Source organism: Ranitomeya variabilis, chromosome 7 (assembly GCF_051348905.1).
Source record: "Ranitomeya variabilis isolate aRanVar5 chromosome 7, aRanVar5.hap1, whole genome shotgun sequence".
Classification (NCBI taxonomy): domain Eukaryota; kingdom Metazoa; phylum Chordata; class Amphibia; order Anura; family Dendrobatidae; genus Ranitomeya; species Ranitomeya variabilis.
In genome coordinates, this window is record NC_135238.1 from 177,893,919 (window position 1) to 177,907,976 (window position 14,058).

Here is a 14,058-nt window from a genome sequence, read left to right on the forward strand (position 1 = left end):
CCACATGCCTGTATGACCTCCCTACAACGCCTGCACATGCTCCTGATGAGGCGGCGGATGGTCTCCTGAGGGACCTCCTCCCAGACCTGAACTAAAGCATTCGCTAACTCCTGGACAGTCTGTGGTGCAACGTGACATTGGTGGATGATGCGAGACATGATGTCCCAGATGTGTTCAATCGAATTCAGGTCTGGAGAACGGGCGGGTCAATCCATAGCTTCAATGCCTTCATTTTGCAGGAACTGCTGACACTCCAGCCACGAGGTCTGGCATTGTCCTGCATTAGGAGGAACCCAGGGCCAACCGCACCAGCATATGGTCTTACAAGGGGTCTGAGGATCTCATCTCGGTACTTAATGGCAGTCAGGCTACCTCTAGCAAGCACATGGAGGGCTGTGTGGCCCTCCAAAGAAATGCCACCCCACACCATTACTGACCCACTGCCAAACCAGTCATGCTGAAGGATTTTGCAGGCAGCAGATCGCTCTCCACAGCGTCTCCAGACTCTGTCACATGTGCTCAGTGTGAACCTGCTTTCATCTGTGAAGAGCACAGGGTGCCAGTGGTGAATTTGCCAATCCTGGTGTTCTGTGGCAAATGCCAAGCATCCTGCACGGTGTTGGGTTGTGAGCACAACCCCCATCTGTGGACGTCAGGCACTCAGACCATCCTCATGGAGTCAATTTCTAACCGTTTGTGCAGACACATGCACATTTGTGGCCTGCTGGAGGTCATTCTGCATGGCTCTGGCAGTGCTCCTCATGTTCCTCGCACAAAGGCTGAGGTAACGGTCCTGCTGCTGGGTTGTTGCCCTCCTACGGCCCCCTCCACGTCTCCTGGTGTACTGGCCTGTCTCCTGGTACCGCCTCCAGCCTCTGGACACTACGCTGACAGACACAGCAAACCTTCTTGCCACAGCTCGCATTGATGTGCCATCCTGGATGAGCTGCACTACCTGAGCCACTTGTGTGGGTTGTAGAGTCTGTCTCATGCTACCACGAGTGTGAAAGCACAACCAACATTCAAAAGTGCCCAAAATATCAGTCACAAAGCATTGGTACTGAGATGTGGTCTGTGGTCCCCACCTGCAGAACCACTCCTTTATTGAGTGTGTCTTGATAATTGCCAATAATTTCCACCTGTTTTCTATTCCATTTGCACAACAGCATGTGAAATTGATTGCCAAACAGTGTTGCTTCCTAAGTGGACAGTTGGATTTCACAGAAGTTTGATTTACTTGGAGTTATATTCTGTTGTTTAAGTGTTCCCTTTATTTTTTGAGCAGTGTAGTTAAAAGGATCCATCTGACCAGGTTTTAGATAAACTGTGGCCTCTGGCGAAATTCAAACTGAAGACCCCAATCTTGAAGTGCTATATACATATATATATATATATATATATATATATATACACAGTATACACATATATATATATATATACACACACACACACACATGTGGTTCAGTGGTTAGCACTGGGGTCCTGTGTTCAAATCCCACCAAGGACAACATAAGTAAGGAATTTGTATGTTCTCCCCGTGTTTGCGTGAGTCTTCTCTGGGTTCCCTGGCATCCTCCCACACTGCAAGACATACTGATAAGGGAATCTAGATCGTGAGCCCCATTGGGGACAGTGATGATATTGTCTGTAAAGTGCTGTGGAATTAATGGCGTTATATAAGTAAAATAAATACATATACTGTATAAATACACACGCGCACACACACGCGCACACACACACACACACACACACACACACACACACACACACACACACACACACACACACACACACACACACACACACACACACTAAATATATACACTACTCACAAAAAGTTAGGGATATTTGACTATCGGGTGAAGTTTCAGGATTATCCTAAAATGCACTCTAACCTTTTCAGGTGATCTCAAAGTGAACCTGACAGCAGGATTGTACAAAGTAAGCTACACACAGTGTCAGGTCGGCGCCATTATACTGATTACAATGATACCTTGGTTGATGAAATCCGTCTTGTGGTTGTTTAGGCTATGTGCACACGTCAGGATTTCTGGTAGAAATTTTCCTAACAAAAAAACGGATATTTCTGCCAGAAATCCGCATGCGTTTTTACCGCGATTTTACAGCGTTTTTTACCGCGTTTTTGATGCGTTTTTCCCCAAATGCATAGAATTGCGGGAAAAACGCAGAAAATCCGCAAAATTAATGAACATGCTGCTTTTTTTACCGCAATGCGTTTTTTCCACGGAAAAAAATGCACCATGTGCACAAAACATGCAGAATGCATTCTAAATGATAGGATGCATAATGTATGCTTTTTAATGAGTTTTTATCGCGAAAAACACGCAAAAAAACCTGAACCTGTGCACATACCCTTAATCTTTATTTGTAGTTTTGTGTTAATGATATGCTCGTACTCCGGGGCGGCCTGTGGGGGGTCTTCATGTGGTGCTCTGATTAGGTATTCATCAGTATGGGCTTCCAACAGGTCACTATTCCCTCAGTGACCTGCCCCCTAGTTTACATAATGAATTATATATATTTAAAAAAAAAAGGGGAAAAAAAATCACCTTCTGCAGGCAGGCACCGGCGCTGCAACATAATCGCATCTATAATGTGTATTTAATTATTGTTTTTGATAGGATGAATAAATAAAAAAGAAAAAAAAATCAGTCTGAAAATGGCGCCTGCGCAGTAGCATGTATCGGATTGCCAATAGATGCCTCTGCACAGGCATCATCTGCGATTCCCTGTTGTCCTGTCTGTATACTCTCTTTTGCATCCTCCCCTGCCCAGGATATGTGGTATGATCAGACCATGTTCCTGCATGGTCAGACACAGCCATTACAGAGTACACAGCAGGGGCACATTTATAAGATTATCTCAGCACAGGAACATTTTATTTTTTTAACATATCCAATTGTGGAAGTTATTATTATTCCAAGATGTATTACCGTAATTAAAATGAACTTTGTTAGTGGGAAAACCCTTTTAGGTCTCAATATGACATCACGGTAAGTATTAGCACCCAGTATGAAGTCACAGAAGTAGAGACCCGCTACCGCGAAGGACTGGATACCGGACCATGGCAGCGCAAACTAAATTACTGATCTCCAAATACAACCTTTGGGGAACAGTTTCTATGAGAAGGGAGCTGATTGTAGATTTGGGGCAATTTTCAAAATATCGACGTGCAACACCCATTCTACTGTGAAGACGCTGTGGACAGTTATTACTGATTTTATCCATAGCTATGGGTGAAACATCAGCTAAATTTATATGTATTGATGCAGATTAAGTGGAGACTAAATGCTGATTTAGCAGTATGACATTTATACAATGTGTGAACTGAGTCATAAACCCTACATTGTATTCTAGGTTCATAAAAGCAAGAGCCAGAACAATAGAAACCAAACTATGGGGATTTCACTGAACTGAGATATTATCAATTTAGATAATACTATCTAGAAAAGCTAGTTATAGCATGCAGATGTTTTCTGAAACAGGGAAATTACCACAAGCAGTGAGTAAGCCTTACCTCATCATGCTGGCAGTCTGCGTATAGCAGCCCAAGGGCTGGATATTTTATAGCAGGAAAATCACCTGTAAACCTGATCAGGTAGAGTTCATTAGAAATGGCAACTAGAGTTTCACAACCATTCTCTGCAACTTTAACCTACAAATCATATTCACACAAAGATTAGAGTTAAAGCAAATGTCAATGTTATTTCTTGACATTCTTTCCCGTAAAGGGGTTGTCAACTACTAGGACAACCCCTTCTTGATCTAAACGTTTGGCCCCGATAAAATAAAAAAGACTATACTCACCTCCTGTGCCAACGCTGTTCCAGCAGTGTGAGCACTCGCAGTCCTGAGGCTATTGTGCAGTTGTTGGGACATGTGACCCCGGCGCTCAATCAGCGCTGGCGTCATTCTCCCCGCCTTCGGACAAAGCGAACAAGAAGAGGAAGTCCAGGCTGCAGCTGATCTCTAACTTCCTCTCCATTTTCAATTCGACAGGAGGTGGGGACAGTGAACCCGTCGCTGATTGTCCGCCGGGGTCACATATCACAACAACAGCACGAGAGCCTTGCGGAGAGTTAATGCCGACACCGCGGGAACGGCGCCAGCACGGGTGGTGAGTATAGGGGTATGAGAAGAAGTTGTCCAAGTAGTGGACAACTTCTGTAAGGTTCATTCAGACATCATCATATTCCATGTACAAGAAAAATGGACCAGTTATTCTTATCAGACTTTGATCAGATTGTGGTCGGAGTGTCATCAGTATTTCTCATACGCTGAGACTAGTGATGAGCGAACGTGCTCGGATAACGTGTTATCTGGGCATACTCGGGTAACATCCGAGTATCTTGGGCATGCTCGAATAATATGTTCGAGTGCCTGGGGCTGCATGATTCGCAGCTGTTTGACAGCCATAACGCATGCGGGGATTGCCTGTTTGTTAGGCACGTTCGCTCATCACTAGTGGAGACAAACAAAAATAATTCTCCACCTTCTCCTTTCTCACAGTTTGTCAAAATTGGACCACACTTGGATAACATCAGAGTGAGGACTGATTTTTTTTTCATGGAACCATAGACGCTCGGATCAGAATTGGACATGCCTTCGATATTTACCGCAAATTACTCGGTCCAAGGGAAAACTTGGACATGTGCACAGCCCCACAGAATATCATAGGCATGAGTATTATCTGTGAAAATCATGGATAGCACTCGTATGAGAAAATCGGGCTTATGAACAAGCCCTTATAGAAACACATCAGTGGGGAAAGGTCGTTAGTAAGATCCTGGTGGTAGACATGACAATGGATGCCGACATGAATTTCAATTAGTCTACAAACATGTTAATTCTTCTAATTAGAAATTAGCATGAGGCCTCATTCAGAAGGATGTAAAGCAGCCGCAGTCCATTTTACCGGCAGGGCAGGTCCTGGCCTGATTGTAAGACCATGATCTGAACTAATAGCACCAGAAGTCCCTGTGCTGCTGTGAGTTTCAGTCATTGGAGGATTAGAATCAGACCCCCTATCACTTCCATGTGAAACTGGCCTAAAGCCCTGTTCACACTTTTGTTTAGAGCTTCTGCAGCACTAGTCTTGCTTTTAGACATAATGAAACCTTCACAGATTACTTTGGAAAAGAATTCCAGCACAGGTCTCATGGCTCCATCATAAAGGGAGTTAATGCCAAAAATTGCTGAGTGTACTTGGCCACGAACTACACCTTCTGGACCGAAAACAGCTTTTATTATAACCATGCTGCGGACTTGAAAATCTGCAACATGCACATATTTCCACTTAGATTTTCTTCTGTTACGAGCGCATGGTGTTTAACAAAACTCATTTGCATGTATTGTAATATAAATTACTATGGATTTACAGTGCTGAATCTGTAGTGCAAATCCACAGCTATTCCGCTATGTCTGGAACCAGCCTAGGGGTATAACAGGCAGAATAGTAGGTAGAGGCTGATCTTCAAGATCTTTGATGTTCAGACAGTAGGGTATCCTCACCAAATGAAGGAAAAATGCCTCCAGACTCCAATAAGGCTAGGTTCCCATTGCGTTAATGGGATAGCGCTAACGGACAGCGTTGCACGGCGAAATTAACGCCGTGCACCGCGTCCGTTAGCGCTCCCATTGCCGGCAATGTTAGAGCGCATTGCTAGCGCGTGTCATTTTCGGCACGCGCTAGTGATGTGCCGGTCTTTTGTAGCGCGCCTCGGACGCTGCTTGCAGCGTCCGCGGCGCGCCAGAGGTCCGTTCCCCGCTCTCGCAGATCGGGGATCTGCGAGAGCGGGGACGTTAACGCGACCCCTGAACACTGCCCCGAAAAAGACATTGCGTTAGCGCAATCCGCTAGCGCTCGCGCTAAACGGATTGCACTAACGCAATCTGAACCTAGCCTAAGGAACAGGACCTGCCACTAATGCCAAGCCAGGGAAAAGATACTGGGGCAGCAACTAATGACAAACTGGTCTGACAGGCAGCACAGACACATATCAACAGCCGGAAACACAGACAGCAGCTAGTACCTGCAACAGGGTGTCAAGTGGGCATCATCCGTTTCATGATTGGACCAGTTACCTTGCCAAGAACATGGGATCCACTTCCAACTATCCATCCGTTTTTATACATCAGCGGTTATTTATCTGTAAAAAACAGAAGCTATATTTTTGATTTGTGTGATATCTGATTGTTTTTGGGCACACAGACTTGATTGGGCAAGTCTCATCTGACACACAGATACATTTACATTGTCTTTAAAAAAAAAATCACTAATCTGAACAGCCCGAGTGAATAACATTTGACCAAATGCTGACAGTTTTTTCCAGACATAACTCAATCCGAAAATATGTTTGTGTGAACTTGGCCTTACTGTGATTTGCCTGCCATAGAATAGCCTGCAGCTGAGGACAGTGAGTGGAAAGCTGCATCTTTTAATATGCTGGCCTTCCTGGAAGCCTTGGGTCACTATTTTATTCTTCCACTGGTAGACAGGACCTTAGCAAATGGAGTCTGGTATTTTCACACACCAGTATGTGGCCACCCACTGGATTCTGAACAGGCGGGCACAGCTGGTGAGCATTACAACGCTACATTTCTTAACACCAAATCCAGATTACTGTACAATACACATGGAAAAAATCAGAGAAAAATTGGGGCATCCACAGATTTTCAAATCTATATCTTTAATTATGTTGTGAATATGCAGGGTTATTCATAACAGATCTGTTCATGCCTCAAACATGTTTCTTGCTTTTTAGTGGTAATTGGGATATTATCTGCTGTAAATTGCAAAAAAAACCAAACAAATGAACGATAATGCAGACACATCGTCCCCCATGATAATATTGGAAATATCTTTTCACTTAAGTCCCATTCCCAAATTTTGCCCATTCATCCAGAAGAGCACTAGTGAGGTCAGAGATTGGGCGAAATATCTGTTCTAGTTCATTCCTATGGTGTTGGATGGCATTGAGGTCAGGCTGGGAGAGTGACTACAATGGGTGCAGGGGTTGCAATCGCACTCGGGCTCTGGGGCCCCAAAACTTCCTCTTGCCTATATAAAAATGACCAATGCTAGAAAAGACTTGCAATAATTTGGGGCACCGTTGGTGCTTTTGCATTCAAGTAACGCCACTGGTCAGGTCTCTGTGTGGCCAGTCATGGTCTTCCACCACAACCATGTGTTTATGGACCTTGCTTTGTGCACTGGGGTGCAGTCATGCTGGAATAGAGATGGCAGTACTCAATCTATTCCCAAAAAATTGGAAGCTACAACTGTTTAAAATGTTCTGTATGCTGAAACTTTAAGATTTAATTTCAGTAGAACTAAGGAGTCTATTCTGACCCCTGAAAAATAAGCCCATAGCATTATCGCTCCTCCACCAAACTCTACAGTCGGCAGAATGCAGTCAGGCAGGTGACATTCTCCTGGTATTCACCAAACCCAGAATCGTGCATCAGGTACCAAATAGGCGTGATTCATCACTCCATAGAATCCATTATTTTCACTGTTCCAGAGTCCACTGGTGGCAGCTTTACACCACTCCATTCAGCACTTGGCATTGTGCTTGGTGGTGTACGGCTTGCATATACCAGCTGAACCATGGGCACCCATGCCTTGATGCTTCAGATGCAGTTTTTGTGCTGACGTTAATGTTAGACGAGGTTTGGATTCAGACTCGGTGATGGAGACAGGAAAGTGTTGGTGACTTTTCTGCCCTCTGCTCTTCAGCACTTGGTGACCCCGCTCTGTAACTTCACATGGTCTCCACTTCACGACTGATTTGCTGTGGTTACTGAAGGCTTCTACTCTTTAATCACAGTCATAGTGGATCGTGGAATATTTAAGAGGGAAGAAATGTAATGGAAGGACTTGTTAGGCTATGTGCACACGCTGTGGATTTTGCTGCGGATCTGCAGTGGATCTGCAGCTGTTTTCCATGCGTTTACAGTACCATGTAAACAAAATCCGCAGTGCACATGCTGCGGAAAAAAACGCGCGGAAACGCTGCGTTGTTTATTCTGCAGCATGTCAATTCTTTGTGCGGATTCCGCAGCGGTTTACACCTGCTCCATAATAGGAATCCACAGGTGTAAACCCGCAGGTGGAATCCGCACAAAACGCAGTGCTTTTTACCTGCGGATTTCTCAAAACAGGTGCGGAAAAATTTGCAGAGGTTTCATCTATGTGTGCACATACCCTCACAGCGGTGGCTCCTCTTACAGGACCGTGCTGGTATCAGTGAGCGCTTTACAACGAGCCAATCTCTCACGTTAGTAACGGCAGACAGCATGGTGGGGGCCGGATGCTGTACACTGGGAGCTATGGGGCAGAGGAAGAAACGTGATTTTAATGGAAAAGAGCTGTCCTAATATTTTTATCCACACAGTGTACTTGCGGAGTGTCACACAGCAGCCTTTGTGACTAAAGCCCCCGTCTCACATAGCGAGATCGCTAGCGAGATCGCTGCTGAGTCACAAGTTTTGTGACGCAACAGCGACCTCAGTAGCGATCTCGCTATGTGTGACACGTACCAGCGATCAGGCCCCTGCTGTGAGATCGCTGGTCGTGTCGGAATGGCCTGGACCTTTTTTTGGTCGTTGAGGTCCCGCTGACATCGCTGAATCGGTGTGTGTGACACCGATCCAGCGATGTCTTCACTGGTAACCAGGGTAAACATCGGGTTACTAAGCGCAGGGCCGCGCTTAGTAACCCGATGTTTACCCTGGTTACCAGCGTAAATGTAAAAAAAAACAAACAGTACATACTCACATTCCGGTGTCCGTCAGGTCCCTTGCCGTCTGCTTCCTGCTCTGACTGTCTGCCGGCCGTACAGTGAGAGCACAGCACAGCAGTGACGTCACCGCTGCGCTCTGCTCTCACTGTACGGCGGCACTCAGAGCAGGAAGCAGACGGCAAGAGACCTGACGGACATCAGATGGTGAGTATGTACTGTTTGGTTTTTTTTACATTTACGCTGGTAACCAGGGTAAACATCGGGTTACTAAGCGCGGCCCTGCGCTTAGTAACCCGATGTTTACCCTGGTTACCCGGGTGCTGCAGGGGGACTTCGGCATCGTTGAAGACAGTTTCAACGATGCCGAAGTCGTTCCCCTGATCGTTGGTCGCTGGAGAGAGCTGTCTGTGTGACAGCTCCCCAGCGACCACACAACGACTTACCAACGATCACGGCCATATCGCTGGTCGTGATCGTTGGTAAATCGCTATGTGAGACGGGGCCTTAACACTGTTCAGCGTCATTGCAGAGCTTCAATACCACACACAGGGGGTCACGCTGTGATTGATAGGAGGCAGCCATTTTTTTTTTTTAAACTTGGCCAATTTATTAGAAAGAGCATGCTCATCTTCTAACTTCCGAAGCCCACCGCTCGTCCGCCTCCTGGGGGGTGAGGTAGGTTCACGTCTGAAGAGTGACAGTGTGGATTAATGGCATAATCTGAACTGTGTGCTAGCAGAGGAAGCACTAGGGGCGATTACAGCAGGTGGGATCCAGAACGCTATTAAGGAAAGAGCTTGTAAGTGCTGCGCTCCTTGCCTAGGAAATTGGGCATCGCTGATAAGACTGCTGAGGTGGACGGCTGCCTAGGACACAAGCAAACTACAGAATGAAAACTACCTGTTATTGAGAAAGGTGGGGAATTATAAGTACATTGGAAAGTTTATGGCAGTTTTTACAATTATCGATAACACCAGACAACCCCTTTAATGTCACCGACATTTACTGGAGATGGAAGGCTATAATGTGGGGTGATTGGTGGGATTCCCCTCACCTTTACCCCTGGGGGTTATACTACTAAGTGGTGAAGTGTCGTCTCCATTGAATAACACGAGTCCTCGCCCCCGGTAACGTTCTCCCTCCAGTGCTACAGACATGAATCATAATTTATGAAATAAACTCCCAATTTTCCTTCCAGACAGCGGGGAGGAAACGTGAGCGTGTCTGCAATGTACGAGGCGGCCCACGGGCGCTTCTCATTCACAGCGCTTTCTATCCCCCGCAGCTCCGCACAGCCCAGTCACCCGGCGGCTCACACTGACTGACTCTGCACACATCACCCGCCCGCAGCAATGGATAAGTGACGAGCCGACCCGCCCCTGCTTTTTTTATACTGCTGCGTCTCATTGGCTGTTAAAACCACGTGATCAAGACCTACGTCACAACGATGTAATGGGAATTATGGGAGTTGTAGTTTTGCGGCTTTAAACAGCGCTGATCTGTAATTAATAGGAAACTACGAACCCCAGAGTTCCATAGCTCTGCCACTCAGGAGCCGCTGGCTGGGAACGTATAAAATAAAATATATTAAGAAAGCACAGTTACCACAGCTCACCATAAAATATTTATCTCTACAGGGCGGTCATTGCTGTCAAAACTGAGCAGACTCCAGTGTAAACAGCGGGAACCGAAACGAATTTACCGCCAACTGTAACGTCAGTATGTAACTGACTGAGTGCCGGTGCTAGCGCCACCTGGTGGCCAAACACGGCAGTGTATTTCTAAATGTCTTCCTGCACTCCATTATTTGCCCCTGCACTCACTTGACTTGGACTACGGCCATACAATCCACACAGTATCCGCAGCACCACTGGTGATACACTGCAGAAACGTCCCGTGAGAACGTACCCATAGGCCTAGTTCACACTGAGTTCGTACGAGCAGAAAATGCACCAAGTTAGGCTATGTGCCCACGATGCAGAATCTGAGCAGAACTTTCCTGATCAAAAACGGACTCCTTTCACAGGAAATCCGCTCGTGTTTTTTTCTGGAGTGTCACAATACAATTATATAGCGGCAAAATCGCAGAAATTCTGCAAAATTAATGAACATGCTGCATTTTTTTTCCACAATGCATTTTTTTTGTGGAAAAAAAATGCAGCATGGGCACAGCAATGCGGAATTCCATTAAAAATAATGGGATGCGTTTGGTAAACGTTTTCATAGCATAAAAAAAACAAAAAAACGCAACGTGGGCACATAGCCGCAGTCAAGAGGAATCCACGTAGGACTGATTTTTTTTTCCAAGTTTCCTTTTCCTCGAAGCCTTTCATGAAGACATTTCTGATGCGTTTTGTTTCCATGCTGACTGTTGCAGCCTTTTGATTTGAGAGTTTGGAGCGTATTTCATGAAGAATCCGCCTCGAAGAAATGACTTCTTTTTTTTTTTTAAACCTCATTTGAAACGCTTCAATGGAAAGAATAAGTAGTTTTTGGCTATGTGCACAAGTTGCAGATTTGGCCCTGCGGATCCGCAGCTGTTTTCCATGCAGTGTTCAGTACCATGTAAACCTATGGAAAACCAAATCTGCTGTGCCCATGCTGCGGAGAATTCTGTGCGAAACGCTGCGGTTTATTTTCTGCAGCATGTCAATTCTTTGTGCGGATTCCGCAGCATTTTACACGTATTCCATACTAGGAATCTGCAGGTGAAATCCACACAAAAACTGCATAAAATCCGCAGGTGAAACGCAGGGCGTTTTCCTGCTGATTCTTCAGAATCCGTGCAGAAAAATCCGCAATGGAATCTGCAACGTGTGCACATACCCTTTATGTGGATTTTGGAGCAGATGTGTTAAAATCCTCCTCAAAACCTCTGTGAGATAAGTTATGTGCACACATTTTTTTCAGACTGGCAGAGCCACCGAGCTCCGTGAGAGGACGACACTTCAAGAACCGCTGCTTTTCTCTGGCCGTTTTATTTTCCCCCAAAGTGCCCTTTTTAGTCGTTTCCTGAGCGCTTCTGCAACGTTTCTGATCAATGACGGAGGTTTTTTTTAAGCATTTTCCTGGAAATGTTTTCTTTCTTTTTGCTGGCATTTTCCACATATTCCTTTTTAAAAAAAAAAAAATCCATTCACCAATGAAGAAACCGCTAGAAGAAATCCTCAGACAGATGCCCGGGCTTCATTTGAGTTCTCCCATTGACTTTTGTACAGAAAACATCTGAAGAATGATCGGATCGCTTCTTTTTAGCCCATCGGTGTTTTTGAGAACCTGAAAAGTCTTTACGTGCGCACAGCACAGCGTTTTTACATAGAAATGCGAATGCACTTTCTTTTCAGCATTTAGGCCTGGGGCGAATCGAGCGAGAGCAAATCTAAGTGATGCGGCAAAAACATCTGCGACCCGTCACCACGCAACAATTTTTAGCTCTGATCTTGCAGTAAATGAGACAGGTTGCACACAAATCTCAGGGCTTGCGACTTGCATTGAAGTCTACGGCAAACATGTTGCATGCGACTTGCGACCAACGACAGAAAATCCAATGCATTTGGAAACGACTTTGCTGCAGGACACAATGCGACACCATAGGAAGTCGTAGATGCGATACTGCAGCGTCACTATGATTCCTGCGTCGCGCAGCACATGTCGCCGTGGAGCTCTAACCACACTTGCAGCTTTTTCAGGCGGGTTGCAGAGCAAACGTGCTGGAGAAGCAAAAAAAAATGCGTGCACACATCCCATTGCTTGAATTTACCGTACTTAATTTTTCAAGGAGGATTTTGAAGCAGATCTGCTCCAAAATGAACATGAAAAACGGTTTCAAAATACTCCTCTACTTGGCATTTTTTTCTGATGAGGTTTTAGAAATCTTGCTGGAGGACAAACACAATTCTGGCTTCTTTTTTTTTTAATTGTGTTATGTCATTCACTGAGCTTTAAAAACGACTTGGAAACTTTATTCTGCAGGTCTGTCCTGCATATTTAGAGAGTTTTTTAATGTTTTGGCTCGTGATGCCATTTTCTGAATTTTTCAGTTGATAGAGCTGTGTGAAGGCTTGTGGTTGTTTTTTTTTGCAGGGTGAGCTCTGGTTTTTATTAGTTCAATTTAGGGGTACATCGATCTCTTTATTTTGGGGGAACTGAGGCGTCAACTGAAACATCAGTCATTTTGACGTTTTGATATTTTTTTCTGCTACATCAGATATTGTGTTGGTTAAAGTGTTATACTTTGATAAATATGCCATACAGTTTTCGGTCCCAGGTGGACGTAGCCTTAAGCCTCTTTCACACTTCAGTCTTTTGGCGTCAGTTTGAATCCGTTGTTTTCGTCAAATAGTGGATCCGCCATTTTTTGGGGCGGATCCGCTATTTTCCCATAGACTTGCATTAGCGACAGATTGTGGCGGATGGTCGTCCGTTCCATCCGCCATGTGACGGATCCGTCGAAATTTGGCAGACGTCATCTAGACAGACATTATAACTTTTTTTGTCTGCGCCGAAATGGCGGTTCGCGACGGATCCGTCGCGTCCGCCATTCCATGGAATGGCCGCCTATGGGCGACGGATCCGTCGCGACCGTCATTTGGCGGATCCGTCGCCCCAATCCGCTTTTTCAATTGAGCATGCTCCAAAAAGTAGATACTTTTCCCAGACAACCCCCAAGTAACGGATCCGTCAAACAGATCCGTTAGAACCGTTTTCTCAACAATTGTGACGGATCCGTCACTATGTTGGACCAGACTGACGCCAAACAACTGAAGTGTGAAAGAAGCCTTAAGGGTATAGTCACAGCACAGGTAGCAGATTTCTTGCTAAAAAAAAGTCTGAAAAATCAGTTAAATTCTTCTGAAAAGGGTTTGGTTGCTGGCAAGCACGCAGATGTTTGCTAGTCTAAGGCCTCCTTCACAGGTCAGTGATTTTTCTCGTACGCAAAAAATAAAAAAAAAGTCGGAATTTCAGCAGTTTTTTAATCAGTTTGGTCAGCTTCATCAGTTTATCCCAAATTGGAAATAAATAAATTGAAGTTTCTCAAAGTAAACAGTCCATGAAAAATGGACAACACATGGATGATTATTTTCACTGACCCATAGATTTGCATTGGTGAGTTTGATCCAAGATTTGGCTCAAAATCGTCAATGTCTTAAGTAATTTTGTGCCGACCACTTGGTTTGCAAAAATATACAGGTGTTAAAACGGCCTGATAAACTATGAAAGCCACAGGTAGAACTAGTACAAGAAAACCTGATGTCTGAATTGAGCCCTTATTCAGATGACCCACCACCTCCAC

At 45.1% G+C, this 14,058-nt stretch overlaps 1 long non-coding RNA gene across 1 annotated transcript; it reads right to left on the bottom strand.

Annotated features, from left to right (window-relative positions):
• Positions 1–3,537: 3,537 nt before the first annotated feature.
• Positions 3,538–10,034, bottom strand: LOC143784279 (uncharacterized). The gene is made up of 4 exons (XR_013217754.1): positions 9,820–10,034; positions 8,228–8,350; positions 6,054–6,170; positions 3,538–3,611 (listed from the first exon to the last, which is right to left on the bottom strand). It is a non-coding gene; the product is annotated as an uncharacterized LOC143784279 (long non-coding RNA).
• Between the last annotated feature and the right edge of the window lie 4,024 nt (positions 10,035–14,058).